This window comes from Neopsephotus bourkii, unplaced genomic scaffold (assembly GCF_033783945.1).
Source record: "Neopsephotus bourkii isolate Nb327-2 ecotype Australia unplaced genomic scaffold, CSIRO-AGI_Nbou_v1 NB_234, whole genome shotgun sequence".
Lineage (NCBI taxonomy): Eukaryota > Metazoa > Chordata > Aves > Psittaciformes > Psittacidae > Neopsephotus > Neopsephotus bourkii.
The window spans coordinates 6,758,591-6,785,509 of NW_026900744.1; the positions used below are offsets into that span (position 1 = coordinate 6,758,591).

The 26,919-nt window shown below is 45.2% G+C and overlaps 1 protein-coding gene across 16 annotated transcripts in view; it reads right to left on the reverse strand.

The window, feature by feature from the left end:
* PTPRF (protein tyrosine phosphatase receptor type F) overlaps window positions 1–26,919 on the reverse strand; it is a 395,978-nt gene that overhangs the window by 111,026 nt on the left and 258,033 nt on the right. The window lies entirely within an intron of this gene.

Genomic DNA, 26,919 nt, shown 5'->3' on the forward strand with positions numbered 1-26,919 from the left:
TTTTAGAAACTAATGAATGTAAAGCTAATGAGCCACACTCTGCTCATGAGCTGCCTCACCAGACTGTGCTGTGGCAAGCTCTTGGTGCATTTTCTGGTTTGCAGAGAGCAACAGAGGTGTGTGAAAAATGGCCAGTGCAAGCTCTGGCATGTCTTACTGAAATACTATAAAATGAAGCATCCCCCTTATTGATAAAACCATCCATACAGAAGGTACGAAAATAGTTGGGTTTGCTGCTGCAGAGCACGCTCAGGTAGGCTGGGTGGAATACATTAGGCAGCCTTCACTGATAAGCCAAGGCATGCTCCAACATTGTCATTCAATAGCAGCTGCAGAACAGACCTCATTTACTCATTCTGTGGCAAGATGTACTGTACTTTGCTAAGCCTGAACTGCAATCAAAAGGACATACTTTTCCAGAGAAAAAAGAACTTGAAGAACATTAAGAAGCTTTTAAAGTACCAGAAACTCAATTATTTTCAGTATGTTTCTTTTTTTCCCCTGTTTTAAGGGAACTTAAGCAAACCTCCTTCTTTGGTAAATCCAATTCTGTAAGGCTCCCAGCTCACTTCAGTGCTTAAACAAGCAAGACCTCAGCATCTCCTCAAGTCCCAGAGGAGCCTGAATTTGCTGCAATCTGATTTTTCCTGCTATCAACACACATCTGGAAGTGTACCCTTCACTCCTGACTGGAAGGTACAGGCACCTCAGGTGCTTCCATCTATCTCTACTGCCACACCTGCAGTGCAAACACAGCCTGTGGTGGTTAATCTTACAGATTTCTCCCTCAGATCTCAGGAGAATTCCCAAGACCCTTGACTTGTTTGCAAATCCAGACTGTAGCACAAAGCAACACCTGGTGTAAACAAAACAATGCCCTGGAATATTATCTTCCTGTTTAGATGACAGTGACTGCGAAGCATCCAAGGTTTTCTAAAGGAAAAAACGGTTCCTGATGCTTATTAAAAGCACAAACCATATTCTGTCTCCCAGGCTGGCCTCCCTAGAAACCTCTCTCATCACGAGCAAACGTAAATGGATTTTTTTCTTTTTTTAAATGAAAGGTACCACAAGAACTAGTTCTTTTTTAATTTGCTCTCTATTGATTTTCAAAGACAAAAGGTACATACAGCTTAACTGGAACGACACCAGAGCTAGCATCCAATAACGAGAAACAGAAGCACTCAATATTGAGCAATCACAATGAGTACTCGTACATCGCTGAAAAGAAACAAAAGAAGGGTACACACAAGTACAGCATGGTATAGGCTGAAAAGCAATGGAAAATACATAGGAAAAGCCATAAACAGTGACATTCCCTCAGATTGAGGCCAAGTCTGCCTAAAATGGAGCCCCTTGCTATTTACAGTATTAGAAGCAGATGTTTACACTGGGGAGGCTGAAACCCTCAAGTGATCTAATCTAATCACTATGATTACCATTGACAATCTTTTCTGGTTTATTCAAGATTTCACAGAGAATGACCAAAGTAAGTATCACCCTGTTAACTTGGTCCAAAGTCTGCGTAGAGGCTCAGGACACAGCTAAAAGCAAACCTGAAACCAGCATTTGTGCAAGAAATCTCTTCCCCTCTGTAGTGATCCTTTGCCCACAGAAACAAGAAGGATCAGTAAATCCTTCACAGTGACTGATGTGCAAGAACACAACCAGCCTGCTGCACTGGAGTGCTCAATCAAAATTAGCAGTATGTGATGACCTACTGACTAGTAGAAATTACATGATGTAACCTTGAGTTCACTGCATACGACAGAGATGCTGGTTACAAACAGCTGGTGACAAAGCTACCTCTGCCATACCAGAAATCTTAGATCAAGAGTTTTCTGGACTCCAAAGAGATGTACCACACTGCTCCCATATCACGTACTCTCCTCCAAGCCCAAGACATTACAGAGCCCACATGAGAATATTGGACTGAGGGACAGAGGGCACAGGTGACCATCATGTCATCATGACTTCAATCCCAGATCCCAGACATGCAAGGTTCATGCTGCACACAGTCTCTCCCCTTTTTACTGCACACAAGCCCCAAAACTCTGCAAATGGCAGCAGCAGAGAAGCAGTGTATCCTGTGTAGTCAGAGCCACAGCAGCTTCCTTGGGCTAGCACTGGTACCAGTACAGACCAGCTCTCATGTGTGCTTGGAAACTGAAACCTGCCAATCTGCTATGGCCACACCACCACCAAAACTCAAGCAAACAGCACTGACACGTCTGCCTGCCTGCATCGACAACTACACACAGGCAGCAAGGCCTTGTTTGATCTCTTGTGAATCAAATGTAGAGGCGATGCTGGCGTTTAAGAGCAGCACTGTGCTTCCAGGAAGCTGCAGTCCCAGATCAGATCACTGTGTGACAAGACACCAGGAAAATTTGACAGTCAGTCTCTCATGGCACCTCAGACACCCAAAGGCTGGGGTTCACCTGCTGTTACTTCTGGGGCAGATCCAGGGGACCTGCACTGGGCCAAGGTTACAGTGTCCAGGGCTCAAGCTCAAGGAGAGGATGAGCACCTTTTCCAGAGGTGGTCCAACGGCCTCAGGTACCCATATCATCATGAGATGGGGACCTCAACTATTGCATGTTTCCCCTGTCCTGTGTGTTCCTGGCCGCCTTCCCAAACCCTCCTTGGAGAAGAGTGGCTGTAAAGAAGACCTGAGCTGGTCACGCTGCAGGGCACAGCTCGGCACAAGTCCACACCTGCCCTGCCAGCAATGCTCCTATAGAGATAACAGGGCTTCATTCCAGCCTGGCTTGGCGCTGCTGACTTCACTGGGATGGCGAGGGATGTCTCTGTTCAAACACTACAGGCGACGACAGGAGTTCAGAGCTGTTCTTGCCTTGCCTTCCCCTTCAGCAAAAGTCTAATCTAGGTCTAATTATGAGGCTCAGTCATGCCTCGGCTCCTTTCAGCCCTTGCTAGCTGTACTAACTTGTCTGCACACGGAGCTCATCACTAATAGCTATCCTATTCATGCCAATACGTGGATACCCTTATTCTAGAAAATGAGTTTGTCAGCACTTGGTTTTATTCAAGGATAGCTACTGTGCTTTTAATGCACATTAAAACAGGCTATGAATCTGCTTTCAAGTGCAGACGATCTAAACCAGTTTTTCCTTCTGGGTTTCGAATGCTTTCAGAAGGGGTGTACTTCAGGCAGGCATCTGGCTAGAGCAAGCAAAATCTAGGCACAAACAAGATCTTTTTAAGGTATTGCAAGCTCCAATTCCCTCCATGGACTACAGCAGCAGGAGCAGAAATGAGAGAAAGGCAGGAAGAGGAGAGAGAAGCAGAAGGAAAGGAAAGAGAAACAGCAAGAGAAGGGGGGGAAAAAGGAGTGGGTTTTGCAGTTACAAACAGAAACTCGGAAAATCCATGACCAGGTTGAGGTCTTGCAAGAAGCAGTCACCAAGGAGCCAGGAATGTCCCTCTGGCATCTAGCATGCCAGCATGTGCAGAGGATCTCATGCTCACTTGACAGCTCCCTTTGCAAATCTCCTTTCTGAGGTGACAGAAATCTAACCCCTGTTCTATCACAGCTATTTTGTGCCACACATTTCCTGTCTTTAAGGGAAAAGCTAAGGTAAGAAACCTTTCCCACAGCCCTGAACTGGAGCTGAGACCTCCTTTAGAGCAGCTGTAATTACTTGGCTCATTCACCAGCTCCCCAGAAAACTACCTTTCTTGAGGAGGCTGCCATGAGACACATACCCCTTGGGGCATCCTTATTTTCTGCATCACTCCAAATATCAAGTGATGATAAGGGACACACCAAGGCAACTACAATTTATGTCTTATGAGAAGCACGGATCAGCCCCAGCATGGAACAGTATGTGGATAAGAGCTACTTACAGAAAAGGCCTGCAGAGAAGTCTGTGGTGAGCACAGCTGCTGATGGCTGAATCCTGCAGGATTACGCCCAGGATTTTGATTAAAACTTGTAATCTCTCACAGAACAGAAAAGCTGGTGGGGTTGGATAGCAGGTTCCTACTAGTGCAAATCCCATATAATAGTCACTGGTCTTGCAGCCATGCAACTGTTTTGGGGATCATACCATGACTTGGCATCCCTAAAACCTTCCCTTTACCACTGTGTATTTCCTCTGTGTCCGTGTAGGAAATGGCATTTTAGAAATGATAGTGCAAACTGTAAACATGTTTATGGGAGTTATTTGTCATATTTTTCTTCCTACAAAAGCCAGGACTGCTTAGTATCATGAGTCCAATTGTTCAGACTGCTGAGGGAGAGAAGAAAAAAAAATCCCCAATATAATTCGGAAATAGCAAAAAGTACCTTTTCTATACATTACAGCTATAGCTGTGACATTAAATCTCTTACAGTCTATCAAAACTAGTACCCCACTGGAAGGGATGTTCTTGACTCATTTCAAGTGAGATATTGGACCTTACCCCCACACAGAGCTGGAAACAGCCTATCTGGGCCACTGGCTCCTACCAGCCTGCGTCAGCTGAGGAACTTCCAGCCCAACATCAATTTCAGGGGCTCGGTAGGGATGATTAAAGCACAAAGCTCCTTTGTTTTCAATTCTGCCAGCTATCTGAAGCCACTCAGGAGCATGCGGTGCTAGGGACAAGCCAGGAAATGGATTGAGGGCAGAGAGATCGTCAATAAACATACTGTGGTCAGCATCGCACAGGAGCAGGATACATGTATCAGAAGCTATTTCACACATCCCCTACCCGTTCAGGGAGGCAGGCTGGGCTCTCACCCAGTTCAAGTCACCAGAGCTGAACCCCTGCTAAAACGTAGCAGTTTGACGCAGTACAACACAGGATATTGCAGGGGTAACCCTTGTCTACTGACAGACTCTTATTTGATGGATCAATGGATTTACTTTACAGATTTTACAAGCTTCCAAATCTCCCTTTGAGACACTGTAACACATTAGCAAATGCAGAATTACCAGTGCAAGGACGACAGCCTGGGTAGCCGGCAATATTAACTAAGATGCAAACCAGTAAGATTGTAAGCACACCACAATCCAGGACATCTGTTTGCTGAATAAACAGCCTTAATTCCTCCAGCACAGGTTACACAGTGCGGCTATTCAATTACTGCAAGACAATCAAAAGCAGTCAAGCAGTCCAGTGGCCCAGAAGAATGGCATCATTTTACATGATAAGGAAACCCTGATACTGCTCTGTTCTGGTTCAACTGAAGCTGCACAAAGAGCATTTTATCAGCCATTTTGAGGCGAGTCTCTCTTTCTGTGTGCTTCTTCTTACAAACGCCCGTTAAAGAGGTGCACCAAAAATACCACCCAAATCTGTGGTCTCCAAAGGCTGCCTAGTGTCAGGAGTGGGGAGCGGCGGGAGGAGGAGCACTGTGTGTGCTAGCTGCCGGAGCCAAGTCTCATGCAGGCAGGCTAATGAATGCCCTGTCGACATTGGCACCGCCTTGCAATTGCCGGAGGAAAAGGTGGGGCAGTGAAACCAACCTGTTTCAAAGGCAGCAAGGTCTTAATTACTGGGTTAGTAAGTATAAAACAGTTTCAGGCAGGCAGAAAATACAAACAGTCATCTATTGATGACAAGGCTTTTAATGACAAATCTGCCGGGTTTGTATGACATCAACACCAACGTGACATGCTGAAGCAGCCTGCCGAAAATGGGGAGAAGGGCGCAGATGAATGGGTGGGTGTGGAAACGAGCTCCAGAAGGACTTCTCTGTGTCACGGTGTAACCACATGAATAACTGCACAAGAGCTTACAGTAAACAAAGTATTTGCTATCTCTTAGAAAGATCACGGCAGCAGTGAAACAGTTCACAAAAGAAAGACTCTGAGTCAGTTCAAAACAAAGAATGTACTGTAAGGAAAATGCAAGAAAATACGAGACTAGACATGGCAGAAATGGATAAACTGTCAGGCAGATTCCTGCCCCAGGGGCTCACAGCGTGGGAGCTCATGGGACCTGCTAATTCTAGAGGTTATGAGTCCATAAAACACCCCGTGGAGACAGTGCTACCTTTCAAGTGCTAGAAGGGCACTGCTAACATTGTCCGTTCATGGCTGGACAGCAATTATCTCCATTTACAAGCTACCGATACCTTCCCAGTAGCACAGCTGCCGTTCCCAAGCACCTGCTTATCTCCAAGGGGAGCAAGGATTGCTCTGCAGAGAGGTGGGTGCTCCCAAGAGCAAAACACGGCAGTGCCTCTCAACCGGCTCTGCCATCGATTCAGCCACTGCTCTTGCCAAGTCCCAGTGCTGCACATGGGTAGTGCTGAGGGTAATGCACAGCCACTGCAGCAACAGGTCACCTCCCCAGGGCTGAGCACCCTGCACTTGCACTGGCACCCAGAACTCCCTCCCACCCAGGGTGCAACCTTGGCTCTCCAGGCCTGAGGGGGCACTGCATCCCAATGGGATGAAATAAATAGCTTCTCTCTCCCAGCCCTTAGGGATGTGGTTAATATCCAAACAATGTTCCTTCCGGCCTCATAATGCCTCTCAACCTGCTCCAAGGATCTGGCCAAAACAAACGGTGGTGCCACAGATGTGGGGTCAACCCTCCATTAGGAAATACATCTTCCTTTCCTTTGAGGAGCACTGCAGCATGCACTACTAAAGCCCTCCTGTATATCCTGTGCCTGGATACCCCAGACATAGCCACACATCAGCCATAACTACCTCTAAGCTTCTCACACGGTAGTTAATTTGTTCTAGACTCAGGATGGGACACAAAAAAGAGCTCCAGAGGCCCTGAGGGAGGCAACAGTTGTCACTTTCTAGCATGGCTTTCCCCTAAGATCACAGACCAAAGGAAGGCATGAGAAAGGTTCCTCTGGAAGGAAAATGCACTTTCACTACCATGGCCTTGCAGTCCTTAGATCCATGGTCTTCATAAACTCTACAAGATCTCCTGAGATGATTTTCTAGCCATAGCTTCAGTGCTGAAAAGGCAATTCCTCTCTCTCCTACACAGATAACCTGCTCTTGACAGAGGGCAACACAACGATGATTCACAGCTGCTGAAGCTGATTCAGAGCACACCAGAAGAAAGCATACAAGTCACAAGCTTGGGCAAATTAAAGGTTTGCACCTACAACCCACTGTTTCAGTTCTTAGTTTAGGGATCTTCCCAAGTAATAACAACCTCTGCTTAGTACGTGCTAGCTGAGGAGTCAGCTGTCAGCTAGGAGACCTCAACCCATCCTGGAAGAAAACAATTATTTGCACCTTATCAGATTAGACTGCAACAGTCTGAGACAGCACTGATGAAATCCCTACTACCACATCATCCTTCAGTCACCCTGACTACCTCTTGCTGCTTTCCATTCTGGCTTCCTGGCAAGGACAGTACCGTTTGCAGTTTTGGTCCTAAACTAAAGTTTTGCCAAGAAGGTCCAATATATCTAAAAGAGCTAAAAAACTTCCTGAGAAGGAAGGTTATAGCAGAAGCTGATCTGCTCAGGTTGAACAAGCTCTGAGCCATAGGACAGAGCCTCTTCAAGCTGATGACACAGCCCATGGAGTGGTGGGATCTGTGATGCAAAGACCCTTAAGAGGAAAGGACCACCTCTGATCTCCTGATCCAGACCCAAGCCCACTATTCTGCTGTGAAAGTAGAGCACTGTCCACAAACAACCCAAAAGAACATCAAAACAAGCATTTTCCTGAGAGACCAGAGAAACTAGTTCTTCGTGTTAATGAAATACTAAAAAGGGCTCTGACAGTCATTAAGAGTTAAAAGTATAGCACAGCAGGAACTACACCAAGAAATGTAAAAAATGTGGGTGAAGAAGAGCTTACACACAAGTAAAACAGATCATATCTGCGAGATCCCCTGCCTGAGCAAGAGTCCCATTTTAACCCTTGTTTGGTAAGGAAAAAAAAAGTTCATCTTGTTTCCTCCCCCAAAATTATAGCTTAATTTCAAGTAGGTAAAAATAGTTTTGTGGGTCATACCCACCAGCTGGTAAATAAGCTCAGGCTCTTTCAACAACTCTTTCTCACAGAAGAAAAAAATCATCAGCTGGAAGTATGCATTGAAGAAACTCACAAAGGTTCTTTAAACACAATGAATTCAGAAAGGTTTTGCAGGCAGCTATTAAGACTCCGTAGTAAAGGAACAGTAACAGAAGACCATGCTGTGCTTTCAGGCAGGACTATGCCATTTGTTGGTACCAACTGTTGAATAAAACTGCCTGTAGAACTGTTTTCAAACCACTGTTTCCCCGTGACAGAATATATAAACACACTCCCACTAAAACATACCCAAAACTTCAATCTTTTCAGAGAAAAGCATGGAAACAGCTCTTACTTGCATTCTAAGTCATTTATTAATCCTGTGCATTTTCCATACTACTTCACCTGCACTGATGTGATACGCGATTAGCACGGAGATTTTCATTTTTAAGATGTGCAATCAATAATGGATTTCCATACACCATTAAATCCAACATGTGGTTAAATTAATGGAGCATTTGACTTTTGATCCATGTATGTCTGGTTGCAGCTCAGTGCAGGAAAAAATGCATGAGAACAGAGTTAATCTGACAGCAGAGCTCTCCCACGCTTTCTAACGTTGAGTTTCAGATTAAAGGGAAGCATTCCTGCTGCCACTCAGCTGGAATACTAAATCTGTTAATTTCCACTTCACAGGCCAAAATGCAAGATTTCTGGTCACTTAACTCCTACTGAAAGGGATAGATCTTGCTAAAATTTCTATTTAGATCCTGCAGCCTGCCTGCATCATTGTTAACCCAGTGGCTTCTCCTCCTGTGGGGGAAACATCACAGCCTGTCAAAACAACAGTGGCCAGCAACTCTCAAGTAAGAATTTTAAGATTAGGGATGGGAAAAAGTTACATGTTTTGACAAAATACCCTGCTGAAAATGCCTTCTTGGACTTCTTACTTTTTAAGGAAAACCACTGGCATTTTACTTGAGAAAGAACTTTGTCTTGTTTGTTTTTCACTCTCTCCCCAAAATCCCCAAGCAAAAACTCTTGAGGTCCCGCTTGACTGGAGGTTAGCAAAGGTGACACTCATCTGCAAGAAGTGCTGGAAGGAGGATCCAGAGAAATACAGGCCTCTCAGTCTGACCTCAGTGCCAGGGAAGTTTATGGAGCAGGTCATCTTGAGTGCCATCATGCCACACATACAGGACCAACCAGGTGATGAGGCCCAGTCAACATGGGTTTATGAAAAGGCAGGTCCTGCTTGACTAACCTGATCTCCTTCTGTGACAAAGGGACCCACTTAGTGGATGATGGAAAAGATGAGGATTTTATCTACCTAGAATTTAGGAAAGCCTTTAACACCATTTCCCAGAGCATTCTCCTGGAGAAACTGGCTGCTTGTGGCTTGGGACACTGGGTAAAAACCTGGCTGCATGGCCGAGCCCTAAGAGTGGTGGTGAATGGAATTAAATCCAGTTGGCAGCTGGTCACAAGTGGTGTTCCCCACGGCTCAGTATTGGGGCCAGTTCTGTTTAATATTGTTAACAATGATCTGGACAAGGTAAAATCAAGTGCACTATCAGTAAGATGGTAGCAACACCAAACTGAATGGGAGTGTTTGTCTGTTGGCAGGTAGAAAGCTCTACAGAGGGATATGGACAGGCTGGACGAATAGGCTGAGGCCAACTGAGCTGAGGTTCAACATGGTTCGGTGCCATGTCCTGCACTTAGGTCACAAAAACTCCATGCAACACTACAGGCTTGGGGAAGAGTGGCTGGAAAGCTGCCGGGAGGAAGAGGACCTGCGAGTGTTAGCCAACAGTGGCTGAATATGACCCAGCAACATACCCAGGTGGCACAAAAGGTCAGCAGGATCCTGGCTTGTATCAGAAATGGTGTGGGCAGCAGGACCAGGGAAGTGACTGTCCACCTGTACTCAGCACTGGCGAGGCCACACCTCAAACAGTGTTCAGTTTTGGGCCTCTCAATGCAAGAGAGACATTGAGGTGCTGGAGCAGGTCCAGAGAAGGGCAGCAGAGCTGGTGAAGGATCTGGAGCACAAGACTCATGAGGAGTGGCTGAGGGAACTGAAGTTGTTTAGTCTGGAGAACAGAAGGCTCAGGGGAGACCTTATCTCTCTCTGTACCCACTTAAAAGGAGGCTGTTGTGAGGTGGATGCCAGTATCTTCTCCCAGGTAAAAAGTGGTAAGTTAAGAGGAAATGGTCTTAACTTGTGCCAGTGGAGGTTTAGACTGGATACTAGCAAACATGTCAAGCACTAGAACAGGCTGCCCTGTGCTCACAGGGAAGTGGTGGAATCACCATTCCTGGAGGCATTTAAAAGCTGTGTAGATGTGGCACTTTGGGACATGGTTTAGTGGTGGACTTGGCAGGGCCAGGAAAACGGTTGGACTTGATGATCTGAAAGGTCTTTTCCAACCTACATGATTCTATGATTAGCTTGGAAACTGAAACTTCAGATTGTACTGGGGAGGAGCTAGAGTCATTAGAGAAAGCACAAAAATATTCTACTTTTGGCACTTACAACCAGCCAGAGCTTCAAAAGGAAAACAAGATTTCCCCTGCCCCAAAGAATGCCTTCCCAAAACACCCCTGTGCTCTCTGATTTCAAAGACTAAACTGAAACTTGAAGGCAACCTCCAAAAATGCCAAGTTATGGAATGGAGTGGCTGTGTGATGCCATGAGAGTCTGAATCCCAGAGCTAGCAACCAAACCATGTGGGTGTGGGAAAGGAAAAGAAACAATTCTTACAAAACAAGCTGAAAAGCACCAGCCCTGGTGCTCAGCAGCCTACTCTTCCCTCCACCTCCTATTACCTTTCCCTCACCCTACGCTTTTCCTCCAGCACCATCCTTTCCTGCCACTGTCAATAAATTCTCATGCACGTGGCTCTCTGCCATTTCCTTAACTGCAGTGCCCTGTGTTTTGAGCAGAATGCTCAGAAATGGTATCAGCATATTTGATAAGTTAGCAAAACTAGCACATAGAACCAGTCTCAGTAAAGGCCAATGTAGTAAAATACAAATTAAATTTATAGTCTAAAGCATTATTTCTTTATATTATTCAAAAAGAAAAAAACCTTCAAAAAATATTCACATATTGACATCAGGTATTTCGGTGACAGTGCAAATTTCCCATGTATGTTTTTTCAGAGAAATTCTATTTTCAAATGAAGCAATAAATGTGAAGTTTCAGTGCACTTCTTCTATTGCAGGCAGCTCAGGCATAGAGGGTCTGCAGGCATAGAAATCACTTGAGAATTTTAAGAAGGGCTGTAATTTAATCTGAACTCCAGACAGATCAGTGATATGGCAAATCACTTCTTTCTATTCAGAACTTTTAAAATCCTCTACCACAGAAAACATCTTGAGATTCTGGGTAACTAAATTCATTTACTTGGTGGGAAGGTGACTTTTTTATGAAGGGGAAAAACCACAGCAAGACTTGACTAGAGTCAGGGACAGAAATACTCTCTTACTATGAGTTCTATCATTTATATTAAGTTATCAGTTTCTAGGAGACCCATTAATTACACTGGCTCCAACATCACTTTAGATGGAGACTCTGGTTACCGTAACAGTCTTCCAGAGACCACAGGAAGTAAAAAGGGCCCCCAGCGAAAGACCTGTAGCAAGCCAATGGTTATATGCAAACACAAACAAGACTTTGTTGCCAGACAAATGATGTTTTTTTTAATGCTGGGATGATGTAATTGATCAGAGTTTAACAGAGGACGTACTCTTTTTACAGCTAGCAAGTGTTGCAGAGGCTCAATATCCTATTTACTGCTTTGCCACAACACCCATCTTTTCAGAAAGATGTGCAATAAAAGGAGTGGCTGACAATTTCAGCCAAGGCTTTAGAGAAATCCCCAGTGCAGGCCCTCATGAATTAAAGAGCACGCAACAGATAAATGGAAAGCTGGTAGTGAAGCCACATCAAGGCCAAGTGGATTAAAAAAAAAATGGCACCTCTTGGCTCCTGTGGTACTCATCGTAATATAAACCAAACGTAGGAGATCAGCTGAAACTCCTTTACCGTTCAAGGAAAATGCATTCCCTAACATCAGGCGTACTTGCTGTTAGTCAAAGGTTCATTTTCTCAAATGACCACTACAGGAACTGTGAGTTTCCCCACCCCTCGTTCCTGGCCCCTGTGAAGGGCTGCAGAGCTCACTGGCATGGGACTCCTTCCCAGACCGAAGGTGGCGTTTTCCTTAAATATGCTCACTACCTCTTCCCCCAAACCATTACATTTACCAGATAAAGACCATGAAAGTTAAACAAACACCTGGATTTTGGCAAGCTTCAGCTTCCCTATGCTGGAAAATGAATTTAAGGAAAGCATTAAAAGGATTTTCCCCCTCTTGAAAATGGAGAAGTTGGTCTTTAAGTTTTAAAGACAATCTGCTATTTTTCCACTGCAATGTAATTCCAGGTTTCTTTAGGAAGATCCCTCCACTAACTCCACAAATTAGTCGTTGGGAGGAACAGTCCCCAAAGTAGCTGTTGATGTTTCTTTACTTCTCTTTCTGATGAGAAATCACAGAAGAACAGGGGTAGGGGGTGGGGGGTGGTGGAAAGAGGCAGACACTGTGGACTTCCCAGGAGCTTCCCATGCTATAAAGTCAAGATTCAGGATAAACAGAATTGAGAACATCTATGAGAGGATGTCATGATCTTGCCCTCTGCAAGTTTTGTTTCACTGCTGACTGACTGACAGGCAACATTCAACAGACAGGGGCTAAAGCACCATGAAGTTGGAGATCTCAGAAAATGATTACAGAGGAACTGAGTGCATGAATTGCTTTGACTTCCTTGCTCTGCACCATCCTTCCTTCTGATGCTCACATATACACATGGCTACAAGTGTTCCTGCCAGCCTTGTTTTGGTGTCTCAAAGCAAGACACAGCCTGGCTTGCAAGAGGTTGATACCTACAGGACCCTCAAGGCCCACCTTTCCTTAAAAACCTGATGTTTACACTAAGTGCTTTACAATAGAGGTGACTTTCTGTGTTTGCCATTTCCTGGTGTGTATAAAGTACCAGTCCTGTGGCGGGAGGTGGCACCTCTGTCCCGCTCTGCAGGTATGTGCTGAGGTGGTTGGCCATGGCTGAGCAGCCCCACGCACGTTCCCAACTTGTCAGCATGAGGAGGTGCATTTCAAGCCATGCGGTTGCAGTGTGCGACTTCGCTACTGCTGCCAGCTCCGGAAATTGCTGCCACCTCTTTCTTCAACCCTGCTCAAGTTAGACCAGATTTTCCGGTCTAGGTAACAATGTGCTGTTCACATTTTACACACTTAAGGGGAAAACACCATGGTTTTGCTGCAGCAGAGCTCTCAGAAGGAAGCTCAAAGACTAAAAAGCATGCATAAGCACCAACAGCCTCTCTGACCTGCTCCAGCATGGCCCAGGTGATTTTGTCTGCACAGACTGCCCAAGCAGCTGCCATGCAGTGAGCTGCTCACTGCAAGGTGTCAGAAGCGATCAAGCAATACCATGGTTTGATTTACTGCCAGGCAAACGCTGGCTGGCACTGACCATACACAGAGAGGTCAGGCACTGCTGTCCTTTATTAGCATGTCAACAATTGCTGTGCCAATGTGCTCACTGACTACACTCCTGAAGTAGGAAATGCGAGCATGCTTGGGTATAACTAATTGGAAATAGGCCCTGAATTCCTAATAACCAAAGTTATGGTCTCTGGGATTTATGCCAAATTAAAGACAATTAATTCTCCTCTCTTGATTATTACACACCTTAATAGCTCTGTCCTTGAGTCAGTTCCATCCTTGATGTGCAGAGCCCTTCAGCTCAGTCTCTCAGATTCGATGTGCATGAAGAACAGTTAATAAGAAAGTTCTGAATCAAATTCGAGTTACAGTATCAAAATCGTTCATGTTTTACAACAGTGAAAAAAACAACTGCATTCAAAGCCTGCTTCAGATCCTAGATTATAAAGGCATTGGCAGCATAGCCTCCACACTGTAGTCTTTAGAGGCCTTAAACAATTCCACATTTCCCTTTAATATGTTCTTTTAAAATATCACATGGCAGTATATACAGATAATCAGGATTGTTTTCATTAAATGATTTCAGTGAAGTTCACTGGCTTTATTTGATATACAAAAGACTATTTAACCTTTTCCCAAGACACTCCACTGATGTAATTACAAGCAAGAGATGAGGCATGGTTCTCCCAGCTGCAACGACTAACAGGAAAGAAAACTTTCTTCTAAGCAGAGGCTGCTCTAAGCCTTTCCTACAGTATGGAGGAGGCAGGTATCTCCTGGCAGATGAGAATACTGAGAATCTTTATTTCCCCTCACTATACAGCGTACAGGCCACTGGAGTCAGGACTACTGAGCTACAGGAAAAGTTAAGAGTGAATGTATGTTTAAGGTAAAACAACAGCTGGCACTCCTGTCTCAGGCATCCCTCGCTAAGTAAACAAGCCCAGGTATCCCCTTTCAGAGCCTCAACAGCAAACACTGCAGCAGGACATACACTGCTGAGGCCCTGAAGACATAGCTGTGATTTTCAGAGCTGATGGCAGCTCCAACCACAAGCTTGTCTGGGACACAAGAGGACATGTTTGCCAAGGAGAGGAGCGGAACTGGCTGAATCTCTGCTGCTCACTTTACTAAGTTGACAATCAACACAAAATGCCAGGAGACACCCTGCACAATGAATCTCTGATGTTGGAGATGACTGTGGAAGCCTTAGACTCCTTGGGAAAAACATCATCTTTTCTCCCAGACAGGAGTTTTCAGACCCATGACCTGCCTGAGGGAAAATAAAGTGGGCCCCTACTCTGTGAGAACCAACAGAGTCCCAGTATTCTCTAGAAGACACTCAGTCTCCTTGTGACCAGCCCCACGTCTCAGCAGCTGGAGGGAAATCGTAGGGGCACTCTAAGAGACAGAAATGGCAGGGAAACCACAGTCCCATGCAATCCAAGCTGCCTGTTCCCAAGGCTCACACATGGCAGACAAGGCTCTCCAGCAGACAGCTTCTGAGATTTTTACCACATCTCCCCCACTGCACACCTGAGGCAGACCTCTGCAGAGCCCATACACAGGAAATCATTCCCCATGACAAAGTAGGAGGGGAACGTCCCAAATGAAGCTCTGAATGTTGCCATGGGTTGAATCCTTGATCAAAGGCTAAGAATACTCTCCAAACCATTTCACTCTCTAGGTTTCTTCTCCTTCTGTCTTCCTTAGAAGTCTGCCCAGTGACATGCTTTGAGACAGAAAGGTGTATCCTAAAAGAATGGAGGCACTGGAAGGAACTGGGGAGAGGAAACTTCTAAAGTAATCTTAGAGATTACCTTAAGCAGGGAGAGCAACAAAGCCCGCCCCCAAATTGTGGCTCATGAACAACCCTGGTCTGCTGCAGAAGAGCAAATAAACACAAGTTCATCTTCCCACACATGCAAGCAGCAAGCAAAACAGCAGAATAAAGCAAGCAAGTGAAACCATGATTTTTATTTGGTACCATGAGACAACATTACACTGGGTAGTTTACAGATTTTTTCCAAGAGAGTTCAGAGAGCCCATGGATTAAAACACTTGAGAAACCCTGGTTTGGGAAAGAGGGCCCTACCAGCCTGTGGAACTGGGCTGCCACATGCACAAGCTTTGGACCTGGACCGTAACACACTGAGAACAAAGACAAAAGGTTGATTCTCCTCAGCAAACCACCTGCAAGCAGGATTCATCTTTTCAGATGAAAAGCATCATCTTACATTTACACTGAGAACAAAAATTAAATTAGCAAGTAGATTTTGATCATGAAGTGACCTTTAAAAATGATTGAGAGAAGAAAACATTAGCCACCATTATTTGCTTGGATACAGATCCCTCCTGAAGGCAGTTTTGTGTGCAAAATATTACTGCTAATTTTATTCCACATTTCCAAACTGCTTTTAAGAATTTAAGATGACTCTTATTTTCTCATAGACAAGCTTTGCTGCCTTCTTTTTTCATACAAGCACAAATTGGGAAAAGTACTGTAGCTGAACTTAAAAGAACGGGACAATTTTATGATGTTTAATAACATTTGTAGCTATAAAGGCTAAAACCACTAAGGGTAATGAAATTTCATGCTTTGGTGCTTAAGGTATTCTCTTCTTCTTGTCCCGTATGCTGAACTGTGGAAATAGTTCATGTCAGTATGGGAAGGAGAAAGCACATTCTCCTTGGAGACAGCCAGGGGCTGGCTATGGCTGGATGTCAGAGTCACAGCTGGCCAAACAAACACAAATTGCTATGCTCTGCAGTCACCTCTCACTCAACCCTATTTGCGACCACCATCAACATATTAACAATGACAGCAATAGTCACACAAATCCGTATGAGTTTTCCAAATGAAAGTAGGCTTTTCTTTCTGCCTGGCATAAGCAGGGTTAAAGAAAGATTGCACAAAATTACACCTGGTTTATGGCTTCAACAACCGCATTTTCTTTCGGCGCTCTCATCATACCTTGCTGCTTCCTCACTTACATAAAACTACAGAGATTATGCAGAATTCATGTCTGCCTTGTGACAAGCTCTTTTAAAAGTCAATACCATTTAGAATCTGCTTTGACCTTGCATTTAGACAGACATAATACCATGTACAACTCCATCCTGCACACAAACTCCCCTTATTCATGCGTCAAGAAAGACAAGGATTTTGACGGCTAATGCTCTCTCTTTGCATGCGAGGCCGTATCTGCTGAAAGCCTAAATTAGGGCAGGCATGCACTTTCAAAATTTGGTTACCTCTTATGGGAGCCTGGTTTTTATTCTCTCTTTTTTTTTTTTTTTTTAAATAAAACTCCCCCAACCACTGGCACAGTGTAATCAGTGAGCTGCACCATGAACCATTTGTAGGCATCCTCTCTAAGCCGTTTCTTTTTTGCTAAGGTTTCAGACATTGCATTGCTCTTAGCCACTCTTTTGTCTTTCAGAGCTGGTATTTTAAGTAGTTAAGACTGAACTATCTACCATGTTATAAGGGAGAGCACACAAAGAATGAGGTTGCAGTCGGGTTATATGAGATGATCCAGAAGCCCTTTATGAAACTCAGAGCATCACAAAGATCTGAAGTTCCAGCAGTTTTTCCACTTCCCATACACCCAGTTTCAGTTCCCTGTTGGCTGCGCTTTTATTCCACTGCCTAAATGCATCCAGTCCAAATCTCTTCACTCCATGCCCCTACGTCTCTCCACAACCCAGTTTTCCTTGGAAAGGGTGGTGCGGTCCACCTTTGCAGCCTATTCTGCAGGAACATGCTCCTGCTTTCCAAAACAAACCTGCTCTGAAGGACAGAATTTTTCCCCTTTCCAGACCAGTCTTTCCAGCTACATACCCACTTAAGTAACACCATCTACATCAAATATCAGCATCATGTAATGGAAGAAAGCATAACAAATACTATTGAGCCCCAACCATCTGCCTGTAAAACTCAGTATTCCTAAAAATGGCTGTCGGATTACTGTCTGTATCTGAAATCATTTGTACTGTCACTAACAGAACTGGCAGGAAACACCAGCTTTCCACATCTGTGGACAGGAGGCAGGGATGTGGGGTCCCCTTCGCTCTTGGGAATGAGCGCTACCATGTGCCTGTCTGCCACTATCAGGTGGGGATGCAATCCTTTGGTTGTGGGCAGGAGAACACAATTTTTCATAGTGCCTGTACCAGGGGTGTAAAAAGAAGTACAAGCAGGCAGGGAGAAATTCATTGTCTTTGAGAGTTTGTTGGTATCCTGGGAGGAGAGAGTGCACTGCACAGCTCACAGGGGTGTCCTGGGTTCAGCTGTAACAGTTACCTTTCTCCTTTTTAGTAGCTGGTGCAGTGCTTTCAAACCCAGGACACAGGGGTCACCCATACCCCTGTGCACCTCCCAGTTGTGGTGGAAAAACCTGCTGTTCTTTGCGCAGAGTGAAGAGATGGCAAACACCACACTGAGCGTTTTGAGCAGGTTGCAACAGGTTGTGGCTCTGGTGGGACAGGTTTGTCAGCACTGACAGCTACCCGTAGGCTGATTTCCTGAACAGGAGGAGCTGTGGAGGTCTGTGCAAGTGAGCTGGTCCCCTGCACGCCCCAAGGCTGAGGGGATGGAGTGAAGGAACCAGCTGCAGCATGCCACGACCAGGAGGCTGTACCATGTCTTGCTTGGGTTTGTATTGGAATTGGACTAAGTGAGCTGATCAGCTGAATGATGAGCACAATTTGTCAAGCGACCTGCAAAGCATGTCCTGTCCTGTCCCATCCCCCCTTGCCATGGTACAGAGGTGCTGGAGCCTCTCTTCGCAAGGAGAGCCCTGCAATCCTGCCTGCTGCTGCTTTGTTAAGAGCTTCTCATAAACTTGCCCATTTGCAAGCCACATGCAGCATAAGGCATTGCTGCAAACTCATAATTAAATTCATTACTCCATACAATTTTAAGCCATTCTTCAAATAATTACAGTAATTTGATAAGCAGAAATCACATAAACCTGCTGCAGTTTTATCTCTCCCATTGGCTGTCTGAAGGAAAATGTGTCAGTAATTAGTTGGATGATAACAGTCTAGGCTATGCAAGCAAAACAAAATTAATATGATCCTGACTCAAAAAACCCCTAAAATAAAACGAAACCAATGACACCTTCTGCAGTGTGGGGTGGGAGTGAGGGGAGTGGCAACAGCCAAAGGGAGTGTGAGGAAAGAGATGCAGCACTAGCCACGCTCCCCATTCCTGCTGTGGAGGCAGGATGCTCCTGGAGCAGCCGACCTGCAGCTATCGCTCCTGTCTCCAGGGAAAGTCACGTCAGGTAACCTTGGTAACTCCAAGGCCTGGTGAAGGCAGGGGAAGCGGGAGGTGAAAGCTTCCTGCAATATTCACGGGACCATGACAGAACATTCATTAGCACTCTTAATGTCAGGAGGAATCAGCAGCACGGGCACCGCACTGCCCCACTCTGCTTCTCACCTTGTTTATGAGGTTCCTGACCTTTCCTGCTACGAAGCAGGCAAGCTGGCAAACGGCAGCTCGTGGCACGCTGGGGCACAGGGAGGAAACAGCACTGAAAATATCCCACCTGCCAGCTTCTCTGGCGAGCTCCAACTCATGTATTGAGAACCAGGGAATGAACAACATGCACCATCTCTCATGGGCCTGGCTACTGAGGTGCCTTCAGGGAGACACAAATCCACCACAGGCATTAACACTGCAAATACCAGGGGACCCAGTGCGATGTGGCCCCAGGGACTGTGTCAGCAGCCTGCTCTGCAGTAGGGGCAAACAGAGATAAAAAGAGGTGGAATTGGAGGCAATGAATATGTCACGACTAGCACAGACCCCAACTCCCTGAGTGCCTTGTGTCCTGTTCCATCCAGAGGACCACATACTCAGAGCTAGAGGTGGCAGGGGTAGTCTCTGCATAGCCACAGACTCTCTGAGCTCCACCAAAACTCATTAGGAGACTAAAGAGTTAACAAACCCAAAAGGGCCAGGGATGAGTTTCGCTAGAGATAAGGAAACATGGAGTATATGCTAGGCTGAAATAGAAACGAGGCCCAGCCACAAGATCAATAAGAGGAGAAGGTCAGAGCTGTGGTTGCTCTGGTGCTTGGATTAAGAGCTTCATCGGGTTTCTGCAATCAGATCTGATGATCCCCACCAAAGGAACAAAGGGAAGGCTCCAGGCCCTCATTTCACAGAGGAGCGAATGAAGAGTCATCAATTTTCTGAAAGTGACTTTATGCCTCGTTAAGACCCATCTAAATTATATACAAGATGACTTCCAAGTAATGGAAAAATGAATCTGCAGACAGTCCTTCTCCCTCTTTTCTTTTTTTTGCCTTTCTTTCCTTGAGGATGTGTCTCCAACCAGCCTGAAACCAAACACTTGTTTTGGGGAGAAAAAATCCCATAGCTACAGGGAGATATTTCAAAATGAGCACTTCAGTTTTTAAATGCAGCTGCAGCTTTCACGCTTCTCTTCTTCCCCTAGAGCTTGGAGCACCCTGGCCAAGAAAAGCGATTCAAGTCCTAAACACCACATATAATAAGCAATTTACAAACTCAAGCAAGATTATCTTTAAATACCATGTTTTCTAGAGGAATCAATCTCATTGTGGCAGCTCCACAGATTATTTAGAAAAAAAAAATGAAAGAAATATCACATCCTTAATTCAGAAATTAAATTAAAAAGTTTGTTGAGTAAGCAAGTTCAATGCAACTTAAAAATAGTAGGAATGACATAACGGGACATAACCTTAGACATTCCTTTAGCATGTTTTGCCAGCTAAAATCAGTCAATTATGAATGCATGAAAGAAAAAACGTATCACAGAGGCTGCACTTCCTTCCACCACATTGCCATGGCCCATGACCCTTGATGAGGTGCTGGGGCTGACTCAAGTAGCTGCCCCAGCACTGTGCTTTACTGCTGCCCTCCATCCCCGGAGCCACATGCCACACTGGGGACTGGAGTCACTTTTTCATTGTGAAACTGGTTTAAAACTGGGGCATGTCACAGAATCACAGAATGCTCTGGGCTGGAATGTACCTTAAGATCATCCAGTTCCAACTAGATGCTATGGGCAGGGACTTTTGTTTGGTTGTGGTTGGTGGGGTGGGTTGTTTTTGGGTGTTGTGTTCACAGTAAAGAACTTATTTCTCATATCTAACCTGAACTTCCTGTTTAAGTTTGAACCGTTACCCTTTGTCCTGTCACTACAGCCCTTGATGAAGAATCCCTCCCCGGTATCCCTGTAGCCCCTTTCAGTTACTGGAAGGCTTCTATGAGGTCTCCATGCAGCCTTCTATTCTCCAGGCAGGATAATGGATTCATTACTGCTTGGATCTTTCAGAGAAGATTAAAAAAATAAGTTTTCTCCATTCTGATGGAGAAGCTGCATTGCTAGAGGATGTGTGCAGGAAAAGGAGTTTAGTTTCATGAGCCTGAGTGTGTGCCTGGTTTGGGAAGCCAAACTGCCAAGCCCCAGCACCCACCCTGCTGAACAGGACAGAGGCAGGAGTGGGTGTTTGTGGTGTCCCCAGCTGCAACAAGACAACTTCTCATCCATTCCTGTAGTCCAGGGATTCAGACAACTGCTTTGCTCAGGGAGGAATTTTATTTGCCGTGTGTCCATGGGTTTGCTTCCTTCCCAGGTTTCTTGAAGCACCAGAGAGCAGTTATAGGTATACCATGGGCTGGAGACAGTGATGGTTGGGGGTGGCATCAGAAATGATCCCATGAAACCTGCAGAAAGCTGGTGGGTCAGAAATACTAATGGATCTCTGGGGAGAGAAAGTGGAAAAGACCATGAGAAAGGGACAAAAGGCTGCTTCACCACCAGAGCGGCCCAGTACAGCTCACAGGGATGGTATAAACCCCCTGAAAACACCCCTGTGATTCATGGGTGCCTTGGTGTCAGCAGCTCCACTGAAGCCCCCACCCTCCAGCCATGCCTCTGATGGCTTCTGGAGCAATGAGATGCCTGGGTATATTGCAGGACTATCTAGTGACAGCCCAAGATGTGAGGACATTGGGACTGATAACCTAATCTCCTGTCTGATCTCACACAATGGCAACCTGAGGATTCTGCTGGCACAGCAAAAGTGGCAGCAAATTCTGCTATTTCAGCTGCGGGTTTCCACTAGGGTCTGTAATCAATATGAACAAATTGGGCAGCAGGAAACAACTGCTGCCATTTTGGCTTCTTTAACCAGATCTGACCCTGTGTCCCTGCCAGAAAACAGTTAAAAGCCCCAGTGTGGATGACAGCAGTAAGTCTGCTGCAGCCCCAGGACAGGGCCATGCTGCAGCAGGCTCTCAAGGTGCTGGCCTTGCGGCTGCGGCTGGGCTGGCAGGGCAGCTGGCACAGCACAGCAGCCTGCAGCGCTCCAGACATTTGTCACAATTATTGGGGATTTACGAGGACAGGGATCCTGTCAGTTGTCTGTAATTTCACTCTGAATTATATCCCTCTCTGCAGGCGGTAGTCCCTGAATTAAGCCACCCTGGAGGCAGAAAGGGAGATATCCTCGTTGAATGTCTCTTTTCAACAGACATGTCACCTAAACAAACTCTTCTGCACAGCTCCTGAATGGCTGCTGTAATGGGATGTGCTGCTGGGCACCAATGACTGAGCTCCATCCTGGCCACGCTGGGAATATGTACAGGTACCAAGCCCCAAAACCAGTGCCTGGATCTGCATTAGCTGGCTGTTTTTACACAGGATTGGCAGCTGCAACTACTAGAAGCAGCTGCCCATACAAATCTCCGAGCAACACCCCCAAAAGCATAATACAGAACACTTTAGAGAGGAGGGATGCCACACATTAAAAAAGGCACATCACTACCTGCAGCTGGCCTATAGATACACATCCAAAACCCACACTTTTGTACTACGGCAACGCAGCAAGCACTTTCCTCCCTTTGCCAATTACAAAGCCTTAGCTCTTGGAATGATACCTGATTGCAAGCAATCATTTCTGCTAACATAACATCTCATCTTTTCCGTACCTGAAACTCTGCAAGAAGGAAGTACTCCAGGGGGGAAATACATAATGAAGTAGGAGGCATGCCATGCACCTCTTTCTATGAAACTATAATCCTAAGGCTTCACAGTTCACACAGTTCCATTTACTGTACTACAGGGGCACTTTATGCACCAGCAGAAATATACAGTTCATTTCATAATCATCAAAAATCTTTTTAAATGCTTCCTTTTAACAGTTGCATGAGATTTTCCAACATTTTTGTTATACGGCATCACGTTAATTCTTTCTGCAGGGCGACATACTGGCAAACAGAACAGTACCACTAATGCTGCTCTTTGAATCATTAAACTTCTATCTTTTAAAGCAATCAATTCTTGCTAGTTCATGTTTAATTTTCATAGATGATTATACTAATTCTTACACCCATTATTACATGTGTGTTTTCAACAGTCTTGAGTTGCAATAGGACATCGAATATCACTATAACCTCACCTGGGATACTCATTTGGACATTAATTCTGAATGTCCTACAGCACCTACAGCAAAACCAAATTCCACAAACCGTATTTCAGTGGGATGTATCTACCTTGGGAGGCTGGCCAGTGGCTGAGTATTTATGGCTGTAATTAACTGCCCTGTTTTCAAGTGGAAGAACCACCTTGTACAGGGAATTGATTAAGGAGAAATTCTGAAGGGATGTGAAGTCAAATAAATACCTATTTTGGAGACAGCAGGGAAAAGGTTATAAATTCACAGCTTTCCTAGAGAACTGTATCTCAAGGCATTCTAGCTGAATTCTCCATTTAGTAATATGTATTTGAGGAGTACTTAGAAACCGGCTGGCTATATTTGAACAACCCTTTTTTCTGAAGGTGAAGGAGCTCCAGAGCATCCCTCACAGACAGAGCTTATAAACTGCAGCAGGAACGTGGCGAAAGCTTGCAGAGTTCACAGCGCAGGAGAGGGAAAGCTGCTCTGTTGAGGCAGCATGTGGTGCTTTTTAAAACCTGCAGGTCCAAAGGGAGTGGGAGCAGGATTGCCAGTCCTGAGTAACGCGCAGCTCCATGTGAACAGGGTTTTAGGATGTGCTCCTGCCTAAGGCAGCTTCGCCCATCACTGCTGGGTGCCTACAACAAAGCTGCTGCCTGCTCCCCATGCAGCACATCTTCAAATGCCCAGGGAAAAACTACTGCCCACTATGCATGCTCATAAAGAAGCTGGGCTGTGGTTACAGTACAGATCAGTGAGTGTTCTCAGGTGCTCTATTTAAAAACAAAAAAGTCAATCAAGTGTGAACTGTCTTTACAGACAGATTTTCTTTCTCAAACTTCACTTGAGCTGCATATGGCTCTGTAAAGAGCCTTTCTTTTCTCAGCATCGTGGCTTTGACAACCAGAGTCCAGATTTTAATGTTTCAAACAATTCAGCCACCACAGAAATTAGTGCTAGTGAGGAAATGTGCCAGTGCACTGTATTATTTTGCATGGGAGCAGGAGGCAGAGTAGAAATGATGCAGAAGGTCTGGGCAAAGCAGTAACTGAAGAAGAGCTCATATGGATGTGCAGGCTGGGCCAGGTGGGCTCCTGCAGGCTTAAACGCCACAACAAGTCATCAAGATGCTCTTCAGCTCTGAAGGTGGAAATGGCCACAGCTGCCAGTTTGCTGCCAGGCTCTTTGCAGTGGGACTAGACTGGATGGGAGCACAATTGACTGGACTGGCTTGGCACGTCTTACATCTCTCTGGAGAACAGAAAGAGTCTTAGGCACCAAGCTGAAGTAATGCAGCAGCTACACCATCCCAATGACTAGACACAAATATGCTGTGCGATGTTGTGATGCCAGCAACAAGGGAGAAAGTCTTGATACAAATGCAACTGTCCCCATCCCCCCAACAATTACGTGCATCACATACAAACCCCAGAAAGCATTAAATTGTTTAGGAAATGTAGACAGGGGCAAAAAGTAACAGGGTCTCCACTGCTAGTTTATTATTTTATTTTTAACCTTGGGGAAAAAAGGGCAAAGACCTTATGGTTAGGCAACTTTACAAGGATAGTATAAAGGAAGAAAGGAATTTTGTTTCATCTAACCCCCCCTGGGCAGAGCTGGCATTAGACTGAACTGAAGTATGCCACATGCTTCAATGGGAAAAAAGCAGATGGTGATGATGAAAGGACGAGTATTTCTGCTTCCCATCTCCAAGTGCTCCATTTATTCCAAACTAGCTGTTTCCTGCTCAGTACAGCAGATAATGCTCCTCCCTGAGCACAGCCGCCCAACTCTATAAACACTGTGGTAAGTTCAGATTCTGGGTCTGGGTCTTGGTTACACCAAGCATGAAAATGAACCTAACATCTTTCTGTGTTTACCAGCTATTGTTACAGGTAGTAGGAAACATAAAATAATTTAATGAAAAGAGCTTGCTAATGAAGAATGACTGCAGGAGCAAGTGTGAGCTTTGTGTTCTTACCTAAAAATAGAACAGTGACATGATTAGTTATGAGGCATTTCCAGAGAAAAACAGCAGGCACCAAAATCCGTACCTGATGATCACGGCAGTCAGTCAGTGTCAAATAACCTGAGAACAGCCCTATTGGCACAGGCCAAGCTTAGTCCACAGCAGTGCTCCTAGAGCCCACTCAACCCAGGTGAGAAGAGGTGCTTCCACTAATGGAGTATGACTGTCAGTAGGAGCTGATGAACAAAGTTATGTTGCTTGCACCATCTGTTACCTGCCAGTTTCTTTCCAGAGTTTGTTCTTGGGTAGTGTGTAACCAGCCAAGCTGCAGGAAGGATGTTTTAGTTCAGTTAAAGCTTTAGTTTATGCTAGATGCGCTGGCAGCTCTGCGCTACATTTTCTTTTCCTCCTAACTGACAGTTGAGGAAACTTGACAGTGTTTTCTATCAGCTGCGGCATTGCAGCTACATCCTTTCCCACTCTCAGGCCTGCCAATTTCTCTCTAGCAACCTTGTGAAAGATTAATTTTCTGAGGAGCTGATGACATGTGAGGTCTGCATTCACATAACCTGTCCATCCCTGCTCTTGTTTCCTGGGAAAGCTGTTTTCAAGTTCAGTGCCGTGTCAATGGGCTGAGAATCGGGTTTGTTGTTATTGGTCAATCACCAGCATAACACAGTCTCAAAACTCAGCCCTTCATAGAATCATAGAATACTTAGGGTTGGAAAGGACCTTAAGATCATCAAGTTCCTTGTCCATGGGCACGGACACACTAAACCATGTCACGCAAGGCTCTGTCCAACCTGGCACTGAACACCGCCAGGGATGGAGAGTCCCAGACCAGCACTGCAAAAAAACTTGGCCTTAGCTTCTGAGTTTGTTTTTACAGTGAATTCCCAGGACCACCACTGAGCCAGTTTCATGGCTTGCTCTCCCCTGAAAAAGAAACATCCACTCTGGATGTCCTGGCAGGACTCAGGGCATGTTGATCCAGCAGTGTCAGTTTTAGTACAGGTACCACCTTTCTGAGACCCCAGAGCAGGGCCCTGCCCTTTTCTGTAAAGGAATTTAAGTTGCCATCTGATGTAGAGATGAAATTGCAAGAAAGAAGAACCTACTTAACCTTGTGATGGAAGCAAAGTGCCTGCAGAGATGGAGACAAAGATCTGCTGCTAACCTGTATGCTTGCTGCCCGAGCATTTCTCTGTGCCACCTAGCAAAAACCCTAACCCTAACCTAAGTGAAAATAATTTCTTTGCTATTTTCAAGTACAAGATCTAACCATAACCACAAAGCTGAGTTAATCCAGAAATTACTGGCTGTCTTTCCAGGTAAAAATTGTAAGACCAGAAAGAGCATTTGGTTGCCTTGCCTGACCTGCTGCAACAACTTCCATGCAGCAGCCTTGTGCTCTATTTCCACCTACTCTGGTCTAAAAGATCTTGCAGAAAGGTGTCCAGTGCTAGATAACATCAAGAGAGAGAAAGAAGCCAACACTTCCAGTGTCAAATCAGCCCCACTGTTGGAGATCTGAGCCTTATTTCTGCTTGAATTCCTCTGATTTTAGCTTTCAGTTACCGATTCCTTATCTGGCTCTGAGAGATTAAAAAGTCATCCTTTGCAGCTAGCATCTTCTCTCCCTTTAGGTACTCATAGTCAACAAATATTTCACCTCTTGCTCTTTATTCTGGTAAGTGGAACACACAAAGCCTCAAGTACTTTGCTGCATGGAATATTTTTCCATTGTAGAGTACTTCTTACGGCCTTTTACGTACCCCGTATCATAGTTAGGGCCTGCATTCCTCATTGCCCAAAAAAATATGGGCACGTAAAACCTTTGTTACTACACTTGTCCTCAAGGTAACTTTAGGCAGAGGAACAAAAGACAAGACCCATCTCTCAAAAAAATCCTGTATTCCTAGGAAGAATGGCTGACCTCTCTCTCTCATTTGTACTTCCTTCCTTCCTTCCCAGCAACCACTTAGCTCCTCTGTCTGTGTCTCCTATAGCT